This window comes from Thalassophryne amazonica, chromosome 23 (genome assembly GCF_902500255.1).
Source record: "Thalassophryne amazonica chromosome 23, fThaAma1.1, whole genome shotgun sequence".
Taxonomy (NCBI): domain Eukaryota; kingdom Metazoa; phylum Chordata; class Actinopteri; order Batrachoidiformes; family Batrachoididae; genus Thalassophryne; species Thalassophryne amazonica.
The window spans coordinates 4,493,521-4,518,839 of NC_047125.1; the positions used below are offsets into that span (position 1 = coordinate 4,493,521).

Below are 25,319 nucleotides of genomic sequence, written 5' to 3' on the forward strand. Positions count from 1 at the left end.
CAATAGTCACATTCATCCAAACATCCCACCAAAGTCTTTCAATCCTGTTTAAAAATATATATATAAAATCAACTAGTTATAGGCCTACTTAAATTTGTCATGCACATTTTTAGAGGTTTATACTTTTGAGAGACTAAGATAAAGCATACCTTTGGTTATGGACACTTCTTCCTGCTATGAAGCAGCCGCTCTCTGGCCCGTGCATGGTGAACATCAAACGAGCAATGCCAACATTCTCCCCTCCATGATCTGCTCGAACTCTAAAACAAATACGAGGTCTCTTAGATAATAAACCGACCCTTTTATTATTTTTTTTAATGGATTTGAATGACATGCGATTACACCAATCATGCTTGAACCCTTGTGCGCATGCGTGAGTTTTTTCACGCGTGTCGGTGACGTCATTTCCCTGTGGGCAGGCCTTGAGTGAGATGTGGTCCCGCCCTCTCGGCTGAATTCCTTTGTTTCACACGCTGCTCGAGACGGCGCGCGTTGCTTTATCAAAATTTTTTCTGGACCTGTGAGGAATATCCGAGTGGACACTATTTGAGAAATTAAGCTGGTTTTCTGTGAAACGTTTAACGGCTGATGAGAGATTATGGGGTGTTTCTGTCGGTGTAAGGACTTCCCACGGAGCGGGACGTCCTGCAGCGCTTCCAGGCGCTGTCGTCGGCCTGTTTCGAGCTGAAAACATCCTAATTTAAGGCTTAATTCACCCAGGACATCGTGAGAGAACAGAGAAGATTCAGAAGAGGCCGGCATGAGGAATTTATGCGGACATTCCACTGTTTAAGGACATTTTTTAATGAAAGACGTACACGCAAATTCGCCGAGTCGTTTCCGTGACGACTCGGCAAATCTGTGTGCGCCGCAACAGGAAAAACACCTCCGTGTTGAAAACCATTTGTAGAATTCAGGCGGCTTTTGATGGCTTTCAACAAGTGAGTAACTGAGAAATTGTTTAACAGCTTGGGCATGTTCCAACTTGCCCGTTAAGATTTCCAACGGAGGTGTTTTTCCTGCCGCGACCCCCCGCGGTCGGGTCCAGCCCGACATGCGACTCTGCCCGCACGTTCTTTCATTACAAAATGACCGTTAACAATGGAATGTCCGAATAAACTCCTCATGCCGACTTCTTCTGAAAGTTCTCTGTTCTCTGACGACTTACTGCGTCAACAGAGCCTGAAATGTGGAAGTTTTCAACTTGAAACGGCGAGACGCTGCCGCCTCGAAGCGCAGATCGCCGTCAGGCGCCGTGGACCGTCCTTAAAGCGACACTACCAGACCAAAATCTCTCATCAGCCGTTAAACTTTTTACCGAAAACCAGCTGAATTTATTGAATGGTGTCCACTCAGTTGTTCCTTACAGTTTTGAAAAAATTTTTATCAAACAAAGCAACAGTCTCTGAGCCATTCCTAAACAATGAAAAAAATCGACGAGCGGGTGGACGACTCCTCACTCAAAGACTGCCCACAGGCGAATGACGTAACCGACAGGCGTGAAAAAACTCTCGCATGCCCACGAGGGTTCAAGCATGTCTGATGTAATCACACGTGATTCAAATCCATATGGTTTTTGAAAAAAATAATAAGGTCAGATACTTTTCTAATAGACCTCGTATGTTGATACAAAGTAACATCTCATGAATTGGGTGACACAAAACAAACATAAAAACATTTTCCATTTGCTAATTATGATGGTTATTGTACAATTTGTAAAGCATCAGACTTCAAGTTAAAAACTTGCCTGAGTGGATAGCCAAAATCCTGTACAGCCTGGCTGAAGAAGGCAAGGTTGGTGTCAGAGCTGTTGTCTGCAACTTTCAAGTACATTATCTGAAATGATAGGCAACATGTATTCCACTACTGAACTTTCTATAAACAAGATTGCAAAGTAGGCCTACTGTAGTCAACATAATGATTGACAAAAGTAACATTTTCATTGGTGGAATTACAAAGTACATGTTCTCAATATTCACTGATATTTTAGAGAGAACAATTAGCATATTAAAACATGACACTGATTAAAATTGTTTACCTTGCGTGAATATCCATCGATGCCACCAAAGATGACCATGTTGTAACTAATGGGTGATGTAAATGGAATGTAGCTAAACAAGGAGTACAAGGAATTTTATTTGTCACGCATATACAACCCCTGGCAAAAATTATGGAATCACCGGCCTCAGAGGATGTTCATTCAGTTGTTTAATTTTGTAGAAAAAAAGCAGATCACAGACATGACACAAAACTAAAGTCATTTCAAATGGCAACTTTCTGGCTTTAAGAAACACTATAAGAAATCAAGAAAATAAGATTGTGGCAGTCAGTAACGGTTACTTTTTTAGACCAAGCAGAGGAAAAAAATATGGAATCACTCAATTCTGAGGAATAAATTATGGAATCACCCTGTAAATTTTCATCCCCCAAATTAACACCTGCATCAAATCAGATCTGCTCATTGACATTGACCCTATGCCATGACATTGACCCTATGTGTCTTTTTGCAAGGAATGTTCTTGCAGTTTTTGCTCTATGGCAAGATGCATTATCATCTTGAAAAATGATTTCATCATCCCCAAACATCCTTTCAATTGTCCAAAATATCAACATAAACTTGTGCATTTATTGATGATGTAATGACAGCCATCTCCCCAGTGCCTTTACCTGACATGCAGCCCCATATCATCAATGACTGTGGAAATTTACATGTTCTCTTCAGGCAGTCATCTTTATAAATCTCATTGGAAAGGCACCAAACAAAAGTTCCAGCATCATCACCTTGCCCAATGCAGATTCGAGATTCATCACTGAATATGACTTTCATCCAGTCATCCACAGTCCACAATTGCTTTTCCTTAGCCCATTGTAACCTTGTTTTTTTCTGTTTAGGTGTTAATGATGGCTTTCGTTTAGCTTTTCTGTATGTAAATCCCATTTCCTTTAGGCGGTTTCTTACAGTTCGGTTACAGACGTTGACTCCAGTTTCCTCCCATTCGTTCCTCATTTGTTTTGTTGTACATTTTTCGATTTTTGAGACATATTGCTGTAAGTTTTCTGTCTTGACGCTTTGATGTCTTCCTTGGTCTACCAGTATGTTTGCCTTTAACAACCTTCCCATGTTGTTTGTATTTGCTCCAGAGTTTAGACACAGCTGACTGTGAACAACCAACATCTTTTGCAACATTGCGTGATGATTTACTCTCTTTTAAGAGTTTGATAATCCTCTCCTTTGTTTCAATTGACATCTCTCATGTTGGAGCCATGATTCATGTCAGTCCACTTGGTGCAACAGCTCTCCAAGGTGTGTTCACTCCTTTTTAGATGCAGACTAACGAGTAGATCTGATATGATGCAGGTGTTAGTTTTGGGGATGAAAATTTACAGGGTGATTCCATAATTGTTTCCTCAGAATTTAGTGATTCCATATTTTTTTCCTCTGCTTGGTCTAAAAAAGTAACTGTTACTGACTGCCACACTCTTTTTTTCTTGATTTCTTATAGTGTTTCTTAAAGCCAGAAAGTTGCCATTTGAAATGACTTTAGTTTTGTGTCATGTCTGTGATCTGCTTTTTTTCTACAAAATTAAACAACTGAATGAACATCCTCCGAGGCCGGTGATTCCATAATTTTTGCCAGGGGTTGTAGTTACTGGTGTAAGAAATGCAGTGAAATTATTTCTGGGGTGTATGTGTGTATACCAGTGTACTGTGTACATGTGAGGTGGGGGGAAAAGGGGTACTGAGTTACCAAGACCCCAAGTGGGGAGAGGGCCCTTGAGGAGTCTAGAAGTATATTCCAGGAAGTCAGGGGGGGTCCATGGCCACTGCATGTACACAGGGCTCAGAAACTGGTGCTACGCCCCTGGTAGGGGCTGATGACAATGATGGTGTGTAGGTGTGATGGGAGGGGGCAGTGTGTGTGGGGGTGTCCTGTCATATGGAGTAGATAATAATAATTAAAACCACAAGAGCATAATTTACCTAATTAGCTTGTGATTTGTATCTATATGCACAAGACAGTTGGAGCACGGAACTGAGTAGGTTAATTTAACCACACATCCAAGATGTGACATTCTCGCCAGTATGCCAAGGCTGTCAACACGATGCATTGAAGCTCTGACGCGGTCCCACTGGATGCGATGACCAAGACCTTCCAGGATTCCCTTAACCGATCTATAGCCTGCATGTGGAGATCTGCTTTTTATTTCAGAGATGAGTTGATCAAGCTCTGCATTGGTACAGGCACTGTACTGTCCCCTGACAGAGATGTTATTTGCAGCCATGCGTCGATAAAGAGTGGCACGTGAAATCCCAAGAAAGCTAGCCACCGCTGCCATCGGGATTCCAAATTCCACCAGGTGTTCAAGATAATCAGTGCAGATTGAAATGGGTGGTCGTCCTCTTCCACCTGTATTGCCAAACTGAATAGACGGGGGAAGGCCATATTGTTGTTGATGCCTTGTATCCTGCAATACACGGCTCAGTTCTGACAATGTGTCAGTAACATCCTGGGGCACTGGAACGTGTTCAGAAATAATGTCCAAGAACACCATCTCCTGTGCACATACAAATTCCGGGTAGTCCGGATCAATTGGGGCTTGCTGGACAGCATGTAATACCCTGTCGTGCAGCCTTTCCAGTATGTGTTGCTTTAATGTTTCCTGCAAAGACCAGAAATACTTAAAAGTGAGGTTGATGAACAAGGGTTGCACTCTTCAACATTAACAAAAAACATTTATCTAGGATTTTGTCTATAATACTAAATACATGTCCCCCTTTAGGACAATTCCGAATGCGTTGTCTGAGAAATCTTGGCACTCTTACTATAAATGGTCTAAGTATTTCATTCTGGAGTGTGAGGTCTACATTTTATTTTTATATTTGAGTAGAATACAAAGTAAGGATTACAAAAATGTTATTGAGTGTATATATATTCAATTTACTTCATATCAAAATTTACTTCAATATTCTGAAATGCAAAAAATTAAGGCAATGCACCCTATATATTTCTTTTAAGCCCACTATAAATATTAAAATTACATACATTGAACCATGTGCCCTGCCTCATGGCTACATGCATAACGTTTGAAACAAAAAATAAAAATCGTGAAAATCCGTTTTGTATACAGCGAGTAATGATTGATTAAACGCACTGACACGTGTCAAATAGATGACACTGAGCGGAGCGGGTGCCCCTTCCAAGATGGCGGCCCTACGGCTCGCCAGCGCCAGTAGGAAGCAGCGGTCAATGCGGGGTCTACACTTATATATGTCTATGAACAAAAGTTTGTGTTCTCGTCTCGTCTTCTTCTTGTTTAATCCTTACGTTACCTATTCGGGAAAAGTCGAAACCATGTACAGTAAAGGACTAAACACAAAGCAAGGACTAGGCCAACCTACTGTACGTCTGTACCTAGCTAGCAGGCTCTGGTAAAACACGTCATAATTTTATACAACAACATATCATAATTTTAAAAAATAATTGACCTTGCAGACAATACCACCACATACATACCCATCCATCAGACGCCTCCATTACGTTAATGTGAAATGATTTATTCTGAAATGTCGGTCGTCTCTCATCCGGGAGCATCTAGTTTAAGCATGCCAACTCAATGAATGGAACCACACTGCCATCTAGTGGGTATCCAGTGTTGGTTGGATGTGTATTTGTGAATCAGTCGGCATTTGTTTGTGGATCTGCGTTCGCGAAAAGAATGTATCAAAATGACGTCGCAGAGGAAAGCGACGAATGCATGTAATTGGTGATCCACAAATGCTGAAACTCAATTCACAAATACAATTTCCAGTTTTACAAATGTAATTTTTTTTTTTTTTTTTACAAATTAAGTTTTATATTTGCAAATACAACATTATTTGCAAAGACCAATTTACAAGTTACAAACATGAAATTTGCATTTGTGGATATCTGAACACATTTGCAAATCAATGATTATTTGTAGATCACCCTGCGTGCATTTGCAAATATTAATGAGACAATTTTAACTCCATAATAAATATATACCAATACGAATTATTGTATTTTTTTAAAAATTGCATAACAAGTTTGTTCAGTTGAGTAGCACTGCGTTTATTTACAAATTTATGGACAGAGATACAGGGATGTAAAATCTCTGCTATTTGGTGGATTTTAGCTTTTTTTTACCAGTCGCGCGGGTCATTTTTTTTTTTAGAAAAGGGCAAATATGTTGTGTTGTAAATTCCCTTTAGTTGTATTAGTTGTTATTTAGGTCAGGCATCGATTTGGACAGCCCCAATGCGCTGTTAGCTTCGGTCGCGTTAGGACCAGTTATTTTTTGTTCCAACAACGCTGCTTTTAAAGTAGAATTCCTTCGTGAGGAGGGTGAGTTACTTATTTGCAGAGGGTTTTCTGTTTTATCGGGGATGGATGTTGCGTGGTGATGTTTTAAGTTATTTGGCATTATTAGCTAAGGGCTAAGCTAACTAGCCGCTATGTGGTTTGTTTAGACGATATTATGTTAAATAAGTTCAGCCAACAGTTATTAGTGTTCCTCTGATGTTACTGTATTAATAAGCACCGTGTGTTTAGGATTTGTAATGAAAATCACATTGTTTTATTTGTTTCTGTCTTGTAGAAACCATTAATTCATCCAAACTATTAATTCAGAGTATTCAGTGGTTTATGGATGTTTCACTCCAACTCCTGTGCTCCCTGCATGTTAAACTGAGCCATTCAAGTTCATCTGTTAGGCAACAAATCTGCATACAACCCCTGGCAAAAATTATGGAATCACCGGCCTCGGAGGATGTTCATTCAGTTGTTTAATTTTGTAGAAAAAAAAAAGCAGATCACAGACATGATACAAAACTAAAGTCATTTCAAATGGCAACTTTCTGGCTTTAAGAAACACTATAAGAAATCAGGAAAAATAATTGTGGCAGTCAGTAACGGTTACTTTTTTAGACCAAGCAGAGGAAAAAAATATGGAATCACTCAATTCTGAGGAAAAAATTATGGAATCATGAAAAACAAAAGAACGCTCCAACACATCGCTAGTATTTTGTTGCACCACCTCTGGCTTTTATAACAGCTTGCAGTCTCTGAGGCATGGACTTGAGTGACAAACAGTACTCTTCGTCAATCTGGCTCCAACTTTCTCTGATTGCTGTTGCCAGATCAGCTTTGCAGGTTGGAGCCTTGTCATGGACCATTTTCTTCAACTTCCACCAAAGATTTTCAATTGGATTAAGATCCGGACTATTTTCAGGCCATGACATTGACCCTATGTGTCTGTTTGCAAGGAATGTTTTCACAGTTTTTGCTCTATGGCAAGATGCATTATCATCTTGAAAAATGATTTCATCATCCCCAAACACCCTTTCAATTGATGGGATAAGAAAAGTGTCCAAAATATCAATGTAAACTTGTGCATTTATTGATGATGTAATGACAGCCATCTCCTCAGGGCCTTTACCTGACATGCAGCCCCATATCATCAATGACTGTGGAAATTTACATGTTCTCTTCAGGCAGTCATCTTTATAAATCTCATTGGAACGGCACCAAACAAAAGTTCCAGCATCATCACCTTGCCCAATGCAGATTCTAGATTCATCACTGAATATGACTTTCATCCATTCATCCACAGTCCATGATTGCTTTTCCTTAGCCCATTGTAACCTTGTTTTTTTCTGTTTAGGTGTTAATGATGGCTTTCGTTTAGCTTTTCTGTATGTAAATCCCATTTCCTTTAGGCGGTTTCTTACAGTTCGGTTACAGACGTTGACTCCAGTTTCCTCCCATTCATTCCTCATTTGTTTTGTTGTACATTTTTCGATTTTTGAGACATATTGCTTTAAGTTTTCTGTCTTGACGCTTTGATGTCTTCCTTGGTGTACCAGTATGTTTGCCTTTAACAACCTTCCCATGTTGTTTGTATTTGGTCCAGAGTTTAGACACAGCTGACTGTGAACAACCAACATCTTTTGCAACATTGCGTGATGATTTACCCTCTTTTAAGAGTTTGATAATCCTCTCCTTTGTTTCAATTGACATCTCTTGTGTTGGAGCCATGATTCATGTCAGTCCACTTGGTGCAACAGCTCTCCAAGGTGTGATCACTCCTTTTTAGATGCAGACTAATGAGCAGATCTGATTTGATGCAGATGTTAGTTTTGGGGATGAAAATTTACAGGATGATTCCACAATTTATTCCTCAGAACTGAGTGATTCCATATTTTTTTTTCCCTCTGCTTGGTCTAAAAAAGTAACCATTACTGACTGCCACAATTTTTTTTTTCCTGATTTCTTCTAGTGTTTCTTAAAGCCAGAAAGTTGCCATTTGAAATGACTTTAGTTTTGTGTCATGTCTGTGATCTGCTTTTTTTCTACAAAATTAAACAACTGAATGAACATCCTCCGAGGCCGGTGATTCCATAATTTTTGCCAGGGGTTGTATAAAGGCTCTGAACTGTTCCTGTGTGTCCATGTCTACTCTTTGACCAGAGTTCTGTGGTGGATAAAGTAGATCAGCAAATTAACAATTATCAAAGTATCACATTCACATCCAGATAGTGAGTTTAATGTTAATTTAACGAACTGGCCGTCTGTGTCACACTGCGATATTGTGAACTTGGAAGTTGCCGACCAGGTCAGCCTCGCCGGTCTCCTGCAGAGCATCACAGCGGAGCTCTGAAAGCGGAAGTCGGTCTTGAAGTCCTGAGCGATTTCTCTCACCAGGCACTGGAAGGGCAGCTTGTGGATCAGCAGCTCGGTGCTCGAGGACCACAATGTAAATAAGCATCCGTATTGGAAGCGTTCTTGTGTTGTCCTCTGCAGTATTTTTATGTATTGTTATATAATTTTATTGCCAAATAAAATTCTGGGAGCAGTGGATTTCTGTTAGCGGCGGATCTCTCACAGCGCCACAGTGCCGTGAGGCTTCTTCACATCGACGTTGAAACTTCTGCAATTGTTCGCCAAATGCACGAAGTGTAATCACAGTGGCCACCGCATTGTGATCCAGAATGGCCACGGGACCAGAATTGTACAAGTCCGGCTTCAGAAAGTAAAAACCCTCCCATGTGTTGCTTCTACCTGTGCAACTAAAACAGGTGATCTCAATAATTAGCTCATCTTCCTACCTGAAGAGCTGAACTAATTACAGTCAGCTGGTTTATTAGGAAGATGGAACCAATATGTGGCTGGACTTTTACTTTCTGAAGCCGGACTTATACAACTCTGCACGGGACACAAAATGACGTGACCGATACGTCACATGAAAACCCTCTATACGAATGTGTTGGCAATCTGACATCGTATTTTGTTCATCCACTTTTTAAAGATGTAAATACAAGACCAGAAATAAAAATTTAAACATTTAGAAGTAAATTGAAGTATATTTATGTAGTACAGGTAAAAGTCAAGTGGTAGTTCATTACTTTACAGGTATGATTAGTTTAGTGCCCCCTAGTAATTTCAAACTCAAACTTTTTACATCTTATACAACATTTAAATTTGGAAACATTTACATTGTCTCATTGTAAATGAAACTGTCTTTTTGCTTTGCCACAAAATGGGGACAATGTCTTATTGTTTTCATTTCTCTTGAACACTTAATTTTATTTTAACACTGTCTTAGTTTGATTTAAACAAGCATGTTATGAACATTAATATAATCTCTGTCTGTCGCTAATCAGCTGGTTGCAGCAGATATGTTATGCTGCGTTTACACATAACCAAGACGCATTACGAATGTCATTTTTCTGTCATTCGTGACACATTCGTGGCATTCTTAATGTGACTTAACACATCTGAATAGGTTTCTTAATAGGGCGTGTTGGTGCGTGATATTCTTGATATTCGTGGAGCATGTTTTTGCCTGTCAAAAAATCTTCCATGAATGTCACACACCCTCATTTCGTCTCACGTCGTGGAGGTCGCAACTGAGCGTGTTGATCCGTCTTGATGAGTAGTGATCCTTAATAGAACGTGACAACGTTCGTAGTGGTTCCTGTGATGGTTCTTGGAGCCCAAACTGTCACGCGTTATTACGAAGTGACACGGAAACTGTCAAGTTTTGACACGACTTGTAACGCGGCGTCACATTTCACTGCGCGCCACAACGGCTCAGTTTTCTGTCACGTGCGCACAATTAAACTCGGCTCCAAATGTCGTTCCACAGTTCCTGCTGAAGCTCCTCGGGACACTCCTGCAGGTGTTGAACCTGCTGTTGTAACTGATGAGCGGGAGAACGAGTCTGAGCAACTAGAGGAGTGAGAGGAGACTCACATGCAGCCAGACATCTCTGCACTTCAGCGGAGGAAGAAGCGCACACACAATTAAACCCTGCTGCGCCGCGTCAGTTTGATTGCTGACACCAGGTCGGCTAAAAGTCTAATTTCAGTGCTTTTCAGCGTGCGTCTGCAGGTTTTCCACCTGCTGCATGTGCCTGATGTTTTGTAAAATGAACGAGAGGAGAGCCGCATGAAGCCACACATCGGACGCTGTCCTCCTCCTCCTGTCTGCGCCACTCCATGGCACAGAGCCCAACTACGCATGCAGTCACAAAGTTCTTCTGAAAAACTGGAGCGATCTGAATTCGGATGGATGAATATGGGTGTGTGTATGTGGAGACAATTCGCAACGTGACAGAACTTAACGATGCGCTGTTACGCTGAACACTATTCTTGACCGTGCGTAATGGTTCCTGATAATTCTCCAGCAACACGTGACATTAATCGTAACGTGTGGTAACAGGTTGCAGCAGTTCCTGAGGACACTTGAGGCCTCTGCCCCGAATCATCACATTCGTGATCAGCGGCCAAGAATGTGTACTTCGTGGCATTCGTGACTTGTCGTCATGTGTAAACGTAGCATAAGGAAAATGTGCATGTCAGGTGATCTCTGGGATCAGGGTTGGAGTCTCCTTCTTGAGGATTTCAATGTTGTCTCACACTTGTGATTGGTCAGCCTGGGCAGCAGTGTAGAGCATGACATGGGAGTGGATTTTCACTCCCGTCCCATCCCGCTCCCCCCCCAAAAAAAAAATCCCGTCCCAGTCCTGGACCGGAGTAAAAAAATAAATCCCATCCCTATAAAGATGACTCCAAATCCCATCCCGCTCCCACTCAAAATCAGTCCCACTTCCATCCCACGCCCGTTTGTCTTGTTTTCCCCCCTTGTGATTGGTAAGGGATCTATTTGCGTTTCAGCTGAAGATGTGAACATGTCTTGTATCTGGTAGCAGCCTGTGAGCAGGATTTATGTCTCTTTTGTCCTTTATTTCACAATTATGACAGAGTTTTTGGAGCGAGCAGCAGCCCCAGCAGCGGGAACGGAGTTTCTTTTTCTTCTTATTTTACGTGCGCGCACAAGCGAATCATCCATGGAGATTATTTTACTTAACTACACAGATGTATAATAAAACAAATGGTAACTGGTTTCTAAACACAATTATGACAGAGTGTTTTGGGAAAGAGCGAGGAGCAGCCCTGGAGCGAGCAAGCTGAGTTTTTTTTTTTTTTTTGTGCATGCACAAGCGAATCGTCTGTGGAGAATATTTTATTAAATAACTACACAGATGTATAATAAAACAAATGGTGACTGGCTTCTAAACACAAATATGACAGAGTTTCTGCAAGCTGCAGTCCCACAGCAGGAAGCAGAGTTTTTTTTTTTTTTTTTTTTTATTGTTTCCATGTGCGTGCGTGAACGGGACAGTTGGTCCTCAAACTGGGTCCTGCAGAGGTGGAAGGACTGCTGAAAGCGGCCGTCATCCAGACACAGCTCCTGTAGCAAATAGTGATACTCCCTGAATTGGGAGCTTTCCACAACAACTCGCTCCGTGTGATCAAGGTCTGTCATGTTAGCCTGGTTTACACAACAGGATTTTAAAATTATCTTTAGGTTTCCAAAACCTGAGAGACCACACACGTGAAGATTAAAAAATCATAGCTCTAACAGGTTTGGTCGTACAGTGTGTTGGTGTTCAGCCACATGGTAATAACAACACCACACACGAACAGATTTAACACACGAACATTTACAGTTCAGACAGGAAATCTCGCAAAATCTCTCGAGATTAAACGTGACTTCAGAGTAAAACGGAGATACTTTGTGTACTATTTAAAACAGAGGGAAAAACGATACAAAAAGAAAAAGAAAAGGCGTTATTTAAAGGAGTGGAGACAGCGTGACCACCTGACTTTCTGGTAAGTCAGAACAGCTGTTTTGATTTTATTTTCCGCTCCGTACGTCTGTCACCTCGCTTTCTGGTTGGCTGAACATCACATTCAGCAGGCTGTGAGCTCGTTTGTAGTCGGAAGATACACCACACGCTGCGATATCGGGCCAAAAAAATCCAACATGTTGAATATCCCCGATTTGCGATTGGAGCGCTCCTGACGCCCTTCCGAGCAGATCAGAGCGCTCTGAACACACCACACACGGGAGGAATATCTGATAAGATTATCTGTGATGTCATCACGATTATCGGGGCGTCCTTAAGATTGTCGGAAAGGGAAGATCGGGTCTGTTATCGGCCTAATTATCCTGTCGTGTGAATCCGGCTTTAGGCTAACTGACAACCGGAGCCGGCGAGCAGAATGGAAGCTCCTCCTATTTGATGAAGCACCGGGGCGAAAAGCAAAAGCAGAGTGACACACCGGGTGAAGGAGGCGTGTCTGTCGCCACGCGACCCCCGCGAATATGTAGTGTCTGATCGCACCCGGTGTTAACGTGGCATAACAATGGACGGGTGTAATTTTGGTTGTTTTAAATAGAAGAAAATCATCATCTATTTTTGGCATTCCCGCTCCTTCCCGCTCTCATTCATTTTTATTCCCGTCCCATCCCAATCACGGGATTGATAAAATTTTGACTCCCATCCTGCGGGAATCCCGCAGGAATCATTTGACCCACGGGAATTCCTGAAAAATGTCATCCTCTACAGCAGAGCAACAGCAGATGATTAAATCGGCCTGTTTTTAGTCTTTCCTCCACTTGGTCCTTGACTCTCTTTTGTTGTTGTTGTTGTTTTTTTTAAGTCTTTCTACAAACCTGTCCAGCAGCTGAGGGACATGTTGAAACTACAGCGAACACCTGCTGAAGGAATGATCACAGACCAGGAAGAAGAAATGGGCCATTTAAAATTAGAGAACAAAAGAGGTAAAGGGCTGGATGCTGTTTTTAATCCTCTAAATCTCTCCTACACAACAGGTTTGTTCACTCAGCTTTGTTTGTGTTACTGATACTTGATAGCATGTTGTTGTAACAGTCATATATTTTCCTCATCGGATATTCCTCCAGGGATTCTGTCAATACTTACGCAACAGGATGAGGAGGATTTTGATGAAAGATACATGTAAAAATTCTCCATATTCTGTAAAATCTCTGGATAATTTATTCCTGAAGGAAAGTGACATCACCACCCTCAATGTTTTGTCTTCCTTTGTGGATCAGCAGGGACTTGGAATTTAGAAATGACCAAAGGTAACTGAAAGGATTCTGGTGGCAGTGATTTGTGTATTGTGTCAAGTAGAGGTTTGGTTTATTTTAATGCAACACTTGGCACGAAAAGGTCAACATCGGTAACCTGTTGTACACGAGTAAGAGCAGCTCTGGTTACAAGCAGACGAAGAATAATTATCTTTGCCCCCAGAATTTATTCATCACTACAATATTAATCAACATGTTTATTAGACCCCATTCCTGCCAGGCTGCTCAAGGAAGTCCTACCATTATTTAATGCTTCAATCTTAAATATGATCAATCTATCTTTGTTAGTTGGCTATGTACCACAGGCTTTTAAGGTGGCAGTAATTAAACCATTACTTAAAAAGCCATCACTTGACCCATCTATCTTAGCTAATTATAGGCCAATCTCCAACCTTCCTTTTCTCTCAAAGATTCTTGAGAGGGTAGTTGTAAAACAGCTAACTGATCACCTGCAGAGGAATGGTCTATTTGAAGAGTTTCAGTCAGGTTTTAGAATTCATCATAGTACAGAAACGGCATTAGTGAAGGTTACAAATGATCTTCTTATGGCTTCGGACAGTGGACTTATCTCTGTGCTTGTTCTGTTGGACCTCAGTGCTGCTTTTGATACTGTTGACCATAAAATTTTATTAGAGATTAGAGCATGTCATAGGTATTAAAGGCACTGCGCTGCGGTGGTTTGAATCATATTTGTCTAATAGATTACAGTTTGTTCATGTAAATGGGGAATCTTCTTCACAGACTAAAGTTAATTATGGAGTTCCACAAGGTTCTGTGCTAGGACCAATTTATTCACTTTATACATGCTTCCCTTAGGCAGTATTATTAGACGGTATTGCTTAAATTTTCATTGTTACGCAGATGATACCCAGCTTTATCTATCCATGAAGCCAGAGGACACACACCAATTAGCTAAACTGCAGGATTGTCTTACAGACATAAAGACATGGATGACCTCTAATTTCCTGCTTTTAAACTCAGATAAAACTGAAGTTATTGTACTTGGCCCCACAAATCTTAGAAACATGGTGTCTAACCAGATCCTTACTCTGGATGGCATTGCCCTGGCCTCTAGTAATACTGTGAGAAATCTTGGAGTCATTTTTGATCAGGATATGTCATTCAAAGCGCATATTAAACAAATATGTAGGACTGCTTTTTTGCATTTACGCAATATCTCTAAAATCAGAAAGGTCTTGTCTCAGAGTGATGCTGAAAAACTAATTCATGCATTTATTTCCTCTAGGCTGGACTATTGTAATTCATTATTATCAGGTTGTCCTAAAAGTTCCCTAAAAAGCCTTCAGTTAATTCAAATTGCTGCAGCTAGAGTACTGACGGGGACTAGCTGGAGAGAGCATATCTCACCCGTGTTGGCCTCTCTTCATTGGCTTCCTGTTAATTCTAGAATAGAATTTAAAATTCTTCTTCTTACTTATAAGGTTTTGAATAATCAGGTCCCATCTTATCTTAGGGACCTCGTAGTACCATATTACCCCATTAGAGCGCTTCGCTCTCAGACTGCAGGCTTACTTGTAGTTCCTAGGGTTTGTAAGAGTAGAATGGGAGGCAGAGCCTTCAGCTTTCAGGCTCCTCTCCTGTGGAACCAGCTCCCAATTCAGATCAGGGAGACAGATACCCTCTCTACTTTTAAGATTAGGCTTAAAACTTTCCTTTTCGCTAAGGCTTATAGTTAGGGCTGGATCAGGTGACCCTGGACTATCCCTTGGTTATGCTGCTTTAGACGTAGACTGTGGGGGGGTTCCCATGATGCACTGTTTCTTTCTCTTTTTGCTTTGTATGCATCACTCTGCATTTAATCATTAGTGATCGATCTCTGCCCCCCTCCACAGCATGTCTTTTTCCTGGTTCTTTCCCTCAGCCCCAACCAGTCTCAGCAGAAGACTGCCCCTCCCTGAGCCTGGTTCTGCTGGAGGTTTCTTCCTGTTAAAAGGGAGTTTTTCCTTCCCACTGTAGCCAAGTGCTTGCTCACAGGGGGTCGTTTTGACCGTTGGGGTTTTTCATAATTATTGTATGGCCTTGCCTTACAATATAAAGCGCCTTGGGGCAACTGTTTGTTGTGATTTGGCGCTATATAAAAAAAAAGTTGATTGATTGATTGATTAATTCAGTGGGCAGCCAGAGTCCTGCACTTGGGGACCAACTCCAGATGTAGATGCTGCTTTGGTCAAGGACAGAGAAAGGAGCAGACCCTAAATAACCCTAAAGTATTTCTTCATATAAATATGTGGATCCATAAATGCTCAGCTTTTTTTTTTTTCCAGCTCCTGAGCAATGTCCTTAGTGTCTTATCTGAGCAGATTCCTGGTCTCTTCTTGAACAAGATTGTCCATTTTCTTCATGGATGCCGACAGGTTTCGGGTGACCAAATGTCCTGACTTCCCAGGGATTGTCCTGTCCTGTCCTGAGTTGTCTTTTAGAAAGTGATGGCAGTGTTCTGGTTTTCATTGTTTTGCATTGGGCCATTAAGTTGACCAGCACTTGAGTATCATTTGAGTATCTCATTGCCAGGTTGAGTGTCCTGGATTTTGCTAATCAAAATATGGTCATCCTAGAGAGGTTGTCTATTTTTTTTCCAAGATGTTGTTTCGAGCCTGCTCTGTTTACTCATTGTGGCTGTTGCAGCTGCTTCCGGTGGCATCTTTGGATTCTAATGTTGTCGCATACTGTGCAACAATAGATGGTGGTTAAGTCGTAAGGCATGTGCTTTAACATCCAATCACTGCAGGTTTGAGACCCAACATAGCTTTTTATTTTTCCCCACCCAAATAGCACCATAATTTAGTTGCCCTTTAAGTGCACGTTTTTTGCTGTTTATTATAATTGTAAGAGTTGGACATAATTTTAAGAGTGGGAAGCAGCATAAGTGGGCGGAGCATGCCCAGAGAAGGGGTGGACGTTATCAGGAGGCATCATGTATGTTAGTTCATGTGTGGCAGAATTAAATAAATGGAGTTGTGTTCCTCTTCATATATATATATATTATTGTTGTTATTATTAATATTTATTTACAATATTTTAACATGCCAAATTGGTGTTGGATTGCTAAACGGAGTTGTGTTCCTCTTCAAAGTAAAAATAAATAAATATATATATATATACTCAACAAAAATATAAACGCAACACTTTTGGTTTTGCTCCCATTTTGTATGAGATGAACTCAAAGATCTAAAACTTTTTCCACATACACAATATCACCATTTCCCTCAAATATTGTTAACAAACCAGTCTAAATCTGTGATAGTGAGCACTTCTCCTTTGCTGAGATAATCCATCCCACCTCACAGGTGTGCCATACCAAGATGCTGATTAGACACCATGATTAGTGCACAGGTGTGCCTTAGACTGCCCACAATAAAAGGCCACTCTGAAAGGTGCAGTTTTGTTTTATTGGGGGGGATACCAGTCAGTATCTGGTGTGACCACCATTTGCCTCATGCAGTGCAACACATCTCCTTCGCATCATCCGTGAAGAGAACACCTCTCCAATGTGCCAAACGCCAGCGAATGTGAGCATTTTCCCACTCAAGTTGGTTACGACGATGAACTGGAGTCAGGTCAAGACCCCGATGAGGATGACGAGCATGCAGATGAGCTTCCCAGAGATGGTTTCTGACAGTTTGTGCAGAAATTCTTTGGTTATGCAAACCGATTGTTCCAGCAGCTGTCCGAGTGGCTGGTCTCAGACGATCTTGGAGGTGAACATGCTGGATGTGGAGGTCCTGGGCTGGTGTGGTTACACGTGGTCTGCGTTTGTGAGGCTGGTTGGACGTACTGCCAAATTCTCTGAAACGACTTTGGAGACGGCTTATGGTAGAGAAATGAACATTCAATACATGAGCAACAGCTCTGGTTGACATTCCTGCTGTCAGCATGCCAATTGCACGCTCCCTCAAATCTTGCGACATCTGTGGCATTGTGCTGTGTGATAAAACTGCACCTTTCAGAGTGGCCTTTTATTGTGGGCAGTCTAAGGCACACCTGTGCACTAATCATGGTGTCTAATCAGCATCTTGGTATGGCACACCTGTGAGGTGGGATGGATTATCTCAGCAAAGGAAAAGTGCTCACTATCACAGATTTAGACTGGTTTGTTAACAATATTTGAGAGAAATGGTGATATTGTGTATGTGGAAAAAGATTTAGATCTTTGAGTTCATCTCATACAAAATGGGAGCAAAACCAAAAGTGTTGCATTTATATTTTTGTTGAGTGTGTGTATATATATATATATATATATATATATATATATATATATATAAAATGCCAAATTGTGTACTTTTCTCTACTTGCAGCTGAACCTGTCAGCCTCCGTGTTTAAGAGCGTCCGTGACACAAACACTCGACTCATCAAGAAGGGCAAAAGGAAGTCAGGGAAGGAGATAATGATGATGAAAACTGGACAAACTGGCAATGGTTCATCAAGGCATCCAAGTGTAAGTACAAACATTACTTTAATTTCCTAAACTTGTTACATTAATTAATTACATGTTTTTTAAACTTCCAATAAAACTTACCTTTGTTTCTGATTTTGTCTCTACAGGTGGAGGCTGTTATCCTTGAGGACTCGGGCATCTTGGATGCTGCTGAAGCTGCTGCTGCACAGGAGGCCGCGGACGTAGACTCTGAAGGCGAACCGAGGACTTCCACTTCAGCTGGTCCAAGAAGGCAAAGTATCAAAGAAGACGAGATGGACCGAATGTTACTGCTAATGCAGGAACGAGCGGAGGAGAGTCGGGCCCGCATGGAAGAACTGCAGAAGTGTAAAGAGCAGCACCCCAGCACAGCTAGGAACGCCTTCGCAGCCTATGTCCGGGACTCCTTAAACACCATGTCGGAATGGAGCTACAGAAAAGCAAAGGAGGAAATCTGCCAGGTGTTGACAAAATATGAAAATGGGGCTGAAGAGGATCGGGTCAAGCAACAACAGAAGTTCCAACAGCAACCACCTCACCACCACACAAAGCCACGACACACTGTCCTGCCTGTCCGAGGACTGCAGCCGCTCCTGTCCTGGTAAACACAACTTAGAATCATTTTCAGTCGCATTAAAAAAATATGTATTTTTCAGTCCTATTACACATAAGTTACAATAATCTTTATATGTTGTTCAGTAAAGACAGAAGAAAATTTAAAGAATGTTGATAACAGTTTTATTATTTAGAACATAATAAATTTTCATGTCTTCTAACAAATCAGTTTTGCCAAATGAACAAATTTAAACATGAGAGTTCCAACTTAAAATGTGCATATAATTATACACAATGTTCAAATGTGGCACATTTCTCTCTGCCATGGCACTGCACCCGCCTCGGAATTGCATCAATACTTCAGTAAGTTCCTTTGGGTCTTGCCGGGGTTATTTGCAGTATTGTGCCCACTATGGATTTTTATATCCTGCAGATCGTTCCCTTGCCTCCACGCTCCAGGCACCAACTGCCAAGTGGGGATATCTTCAAGATCAATGATGTTATTCTGGAGGTCGGGGCATCTATTCCGCATAAGATTATGGACCACCATACAGGTTTGGACAATGAGTCACACAGTCCTTGGACTGTGGTGCATTGTCGCCAGGAGATCCTGGAACCAATTTGCTAGAATTCCAAGTGCATTTTCTACCCTCTTCTTGCACGTGGCAGTCTGTAATTGAAGCTCTGTTCTTCATCTGTGAGGTGGCGATGAGCGTATGGTTTCATCAGAGTAGGGCTCAAAGCAAAGGCATCATCTCCAACCCAAGAGAATGATATGGCTTCTGTGTCATGTGGGAGTGGCCGTGGGTCAGGAAGGCCTATTGTGCTGTCTTCAAGGCAGGCCTTCAGTTCAGATTTGTTATAAATCTGGGCATCACTTAATGATCCTTTACCTAAAATAGAAATTGAGAGTCTGAATCAGCCAAGGCAAGGAGAACAACACTAAAGAATCTTTTATAATTGCGGCACATGCTTCCTGTACCAGGAGGACACAAGCAGTATGCTTGTCCTCAAGGACACCACAACAGATCGTAATTGCCATTTCCTGAAGAAGCCCTCGGCAATAGCCAGCCACTGTAGAGGTGAAGTTGGAGGTGTGAAACATTCATCCATGACCTCTTTACAGGTGGCTTTACACGCTTCTCGGACTGCAACAGCAGTTGTGTTGTGAGGAATGCACCCTCCATACTGCATACTGCGGTACTTGGTTCCAGAAGCCAAATGATGGAGTTAGTGCCAGCTTCAGGCCTGGATCCAGAGCCGCTCAGTAACACGTCCCCTGCTTTGTGATACGTGGACCAACTCTCCTGAGAAGCTCGTCATAAATCTCGGCCGGCATTCGCATAAAGTTATGGATTGACTGTGGATATTGGCCCCTCAGTTTAACCATGAGTTGGTCATACAGACCAAATTGTCTTCAGCACTGGATCCATGGTCTTGACCACCATCTCATGAGGTGGGCTTCATAGATAATTGGCAAAGTTTCTGGGGAAAACCTGGTCTTGTTAGGAGAGACGGCATCTATCCCACTTTGGATGGAGCAGCTCTCGTTTCTAGAAATCTGGCCAATTTTATTAAACCCTCCAAACTGTGACTATCCAGGGTTGGGACCAGGAAGCAGTTGTAGTCTTACACACAAATTGGAAGTCCCAAAAACCAGTTTTATTTGTTATTATCTATCATCCACCTGGTTGTTACTGTGAGTTTCCCTGTGAATTTTCAGACCTTTTGTCTGACTTAGTGCTTAGCTCAGGTAAGATAATTATAGTGGGCAATTTTAACGTCCACATAGATGCTGAGAATGACAGCCTCAACACTGCATTTAATCTATTATTAGACTCAATTGGCTTTGCTCAAAAAGTAAATGAGTCCACCCACCACTTTAATCATATCTTAGATCTTGTTCTGACTTATGGTATGGAAATTGAAGACTTAACAGTATTCCCTGAAAACTCCCTTCTGTCTGATCATTTCTTAATAACATTTACATTTACTCTGATGGACTACCCAGCAGTGGGGAATAAGTTTCATTACACTAGAAGTCTTTCAGAAAGCGCTGTAACTAGGTTTAAGGATATGATTCCTTCTTTATGTTCTCTAATACCATATACCAACACAGTGCAGAGTAGCTACCTAAACTCTGTAAGTGAGATAGAGTATCTCGTCAATAGTTTTACATCTTCATTGAAGACAACTTTGGATGCTGTAGCTCCTCTGAAAAAGAGAGCTTTAAATCAGAAGTGCCTGACTCCGTGGTATAACTCACAAACTCGCAGCTTAAAGCAGATAACCCGTAAGTTGGAGAGGAAATGGCGTCTCACTAATTTAGAAGATCTTCACTTAGCCTGGAAAAAGAGTCTGTTGCTCTATAAAAAAGCCCTCCGTAAAGCTAGGACATCTTGCTACTCATCACTAATTGAAGAAAATAAGAACAACCCCAGGTTTCTTTTCAGCACTGTAGCCAGGCTGACAGTCGGAGCTCTATTGAGCCGAGTATTCCTTTAACTTTAACTTCATGACTTTCTTTGCTAATAAAATTTTAACTATTAGAGAAAAAAATTACTCATAACCATCCCAAAGACATATCGTTATCTTTGGCTGGTTTCAGTAATGCCGGTATTTGGTTAGACTCTTTCTCTCCGATTGTTCTGTCTGAGTTATTTTCATTAGTTACTTCCTCCAAACCATCAACATGTCTATTAGATGCCATTCCTACCAGGCTGCTCAAGGAAGCCCTACCATTATTTAATGATTCGATCTTAAATATGATCAATCTATCTTTATTAGTTGGCTATGTACCACAGGCTTTTAAGGTGGCAGTAATTAAACCATTACTTAAAAAGCCATCACTTGACCCAGCTATCTTAGCTAATTATAGGCTAATTTCCAGCCTTCCTTTTCTCTCAAAAAGTCTTGAAAGGGTAGTTGTAAAACAGCTAACTGATCATCTGCAGAGGAATGGTCTATTTGAAGAGTTTCAGTCAGGTTCAGAATTCATCATAGTACAGAAATAGCATTAGTGAAGGTTACAAATGATCTTCTTATGGCCTCAGACAGTGGCCTCATCTCTGTGCTCGTCCTGTTGACCATTAAATTTTATTACAGAGATTAGAGCACGCCATAGGTATTAAAGGCACTGCGCTGCGGTGAATTACAATTTGAATCATATTTATCTAATAGATTACAATTTGTTCATGTAAATGGGGAGTCTTCTTCACAGACTAAGGTTAATTATGGAGTTCCACAAGGTTCTGTGCTAGGACCGATTTTATTCACTTTGTACATGCTTCCCTTAGGCAGTATTATTAGAAAGCATTGCTTAAATTTTCATTGTTACGCAGATGATACCCAGCTTTATCTATCCATGAAGCCAGAGGACACACACCAATTAGTTAAACTGCAGGAATGTCTTACAGACATAAAGGGGTGATTCTTTAAATACGGCACTATTGGCCTTGTAAATGTAATTTCCACCACACCATTGCCTTACAATATAAAGCGTCTTGGGGCAACTGTTTGTGATTTGGTGCTATATACATGTGCTCTGTCACTGTTTATCTCCATAGAACCTACCCAAACAATCTTTCATACAAACTGTTTAAAGGGACATTACAATGTTGTGGTGGAAATTACAGCAGTAGTGTGGGACAACTACATTTTGTTGAAAAATAAAATCACAACAGTTGTATGACATTGAATACCCCAATTATGTTTTGATTATTTTACTGATATTTTATTTAGAGATATTTTAAAACATTAGAAAAAAACGTTTCTTTACCATTCATTTTTATCATTGAAGATCAAAAGTCTGGGTGTGGGACAAGCACAAAACGGCAATATTTGCATATAATGATGCTGAAAATAGGTGAAAAAGTCATCATAGACTACTAGAACAAATTTCTTAACACACTTTCATTGTAAAGATAACTATAAAAGTGTGAAATTTCCCCCTTTTTTTCTGTTTTTCATACAATATGATCAAAGGACATAATAAGTGCCCGTTCCGCTCCCTTCCCTGATCAACACCTCCCCTCTCCGGCGCTGTCAACGACATTCCCAAGCTGGCCGACTGGTGGCGCGACTTAAGGTTGCAGCGGCTGTAACACACCACATCGCCTCAATTGGGAAAACGGACTGTTCAAGTTTTATTGCACATAACAATGTCAAATGTATGAGGTCTCTTAGATAAGAAACCAACACTAATTTTTTTTTTTAACTATATGGATTTGAATGACGTGCGATTACACCAATCATGGTTGAACCCTCGTGCGCATGCGTGAGTTTTTTCACGCGTGTCGGTGACGCCATTTCCCTGTGGGCAGGCCTTGAGTGAGATGTGGGTCAGCCCTCTCAGCTGAATTCCTTTGTTTCACACGCTGCTCGAGACGGCGCGCGTTGCTTTATCAAAATTTTTTCTGGACCTGTGATTAATATCCGAGTGGACACTATTCGAGAAATTTAGCTGGTTTTTGGTGAAAAGTTTAATGGCTGATGAGAGATTATGGGGTGTTTCTGTTGCTGTAAGGACTTCCCACGGAGCGGGACGTCGCGCAGCGCTTCCAGGCGCCGTCGTCAGCCTGTTTCGACCTGAAAACATCCTAATTTAAGGCTTAATTCACCCAGGACATCGTGAGAGAACAGAGAAGATTCAGAAGAGGCCGGCATGAGGGCTTTATGCGGACACTCCACTGTTTAAGGACATTTTGTAATGAAAGACGTGCGCGCAAATTCGCGGAGTCGTTTCCGTGACGACTCAGCGAATCTGTGTGCGCCGCGACAGGAAAAACAGCTCCCTGTTGAAAACCATTTGTAAAATTCAGGTGGCTTTTGATGTCTTTCAACAAGTGAGTAACTGAGAAATTGTTTAACAGCTTGGGCATGTTCCAACTTGCCCGTTAAGGTTTCCAACGGAGGTGTTTTTCTTGTCGCGACCCCTGCGGTCGGGTCCGGCCCGACATGCGACTCTGCCCGCACGTTCTTTCATTACAAAATGTCCGTTAACAATGGAATGTCCGAATAAACTCCTCATGCCGACTTCTTCTGAAAGTTCTCTGACGACTTACTGGGTCAACAGAGCCTGAAATGTGGCCGTTTTCAACTTAAAACAGCGAGACGCTGCCGCCTCGAAGCGCAGATCACTGTCAGGCGCCGTGGGCCGTCCTTAAAGCGACACTACCAGACCAAAATCTCTCAGCCGTTAAAATTTTTACCGAAAACCAGCTGAATTTATCGAATGGTGTCCACTCAGTTGTGCCTTACAGTTTTTGAAAAATTTTTTATCAAACAAAGCAGCAGTCTCTGAGCCATTCCTAAACAACGAAAAAACGACGAGAGGGTGGGCCACTCTTCACTCAAAGACTGCCCACAGGCGAATGACGTAACCGACAGGCGTGAAAAAACTCTCGCATGCCCACGAGGGTTCAAGCATGTCTGATGTAATCACACGTGATTCAAATCCATATGGTTTTTGAAAAAAATAATAAGGTCGGATATTTTCTAACAGACCTCGTATATGTGTTGTCTAATTTCTGATGTGTGCCATTATTACGGTGAACAAGTAATAATTGTGGTTTAATTGCGGTTTGTCTGTGGTATGTGAGTGTGCAAATGTCATTGTTGTCATGAAAATGATAAATAAAGCTATCTAATATAAAGCGCCTTGGGGCAACTGTTTGTTGTGATTTGGCGCTATATAAATAAAATTGATTTGATCTCTGTTCCTGCCCCTTTCCCATTGGTACATGTTCACAATGAATTCGTCATCATCAACTTTAGCCTCAAGAACAGCTATCTCGCACTCGTTGGTAAGGCGGGCTGGTTCGTCCCCATGCTGGGGATCATCACCGTCCATGGCACTAGTCACGGGGAACTGTCCATGTCAGACGAAGGCTACGTGCACACGCAGGTTAGCCACAAATGATTGAAACTTGCGTACATAGTTGATAAAACGTTCTTAACACTGTTGTTACTGTATGAAAACGTTGCTTTACAAGAATGTTTCGTTCAGTTCGTCAAGGCTTTGGTTATTGATTAAGATGATGTTGCGTTCGTTCAGTACGTCGGACGTGTGAGGTCGAATGAAGATTAGTATTTTGTTCAACTTTGTTAATGTTACAAACACTGGCACACTTCCGATAACATAATTATCGAAGATAATGTTTTCATTATCGGATTATCTTTTTAGATAAATTTAAAAACCATCATCGGATTAATTATCGTCCGATGAATTGCCGTCCGATAACTTTTAGACCGATAACGTACTAAACTAAGCTGAACAGTGAAAAACATTTTTAAAACTATTAAAACAGTTGAGACCTACCTGTTAAAAGTTTCCTAATAGGTGTGTTGTTCTATCCTCTGTAATCAAAGAAGAACTGGTGACCAAAAAAAGTCATTTTCTTTAACACCATACTGATATAATTGCAATATCACCAACTCATCCAGAGGCATACATTTTTAACTTATGGTTCAAATTTTAACCTACTCATTTTGGACAAGTTATTTAAAATTACTGTCATGTCTGTAAGATATATGTTTTTGTTTTAAAGTAATGTGCTAATTTTTAAAGTTTTGTGAGCACATGCTGTGCCAGGCAGCAATGCATTATGGGTAGCATAAGGTAATCTCAGATGTTCACGACAGGACAAATGCATTTCAGACACTCTGTTCAGGGTCCATGGATAACAGCATTAAACTCTAGTGCCTAAAACTCTCATGAATATATTCTCTGGGTTTATATATGTCAGTGTATTTGCGGTTGTTAAATTCCACGCATCTTAAATGTAGCAGACACGGATTATCTGGAATTTTGTTTGACAAGTTTTCAAGGCCGCTACTGCCATCTACT

The 25,319-nt window shown here is 41.2% G+C and overlaps 1 protein-coding gene and 1 long non-coding RNA gene across 2 annotated transcripts in view; both read left to right on the forward strand.

Annotated features, from left to right (window-relative positions):
* LOC117504818 overlaps nucleotides 1-25,319 on the forward strand; it is a 3,434,143-nt gene that overhangs the window by 2,018,140 nt on the left and 1,390,684 nt on the right. The window lies entirely within an intron of this gene.
* On the forward strand, nucleotides 13,091-18,255 carry LOC117504929. The gene is made up of 3 exons (XR_004558987.1): nucleotides 13,091-13,151; nucleotides 17,798-17,938; nucleotides 18,046-18,255. It is a non-coding gene; the product is annotated as an uncharacterized LOC117504929 (long non-coding RNA).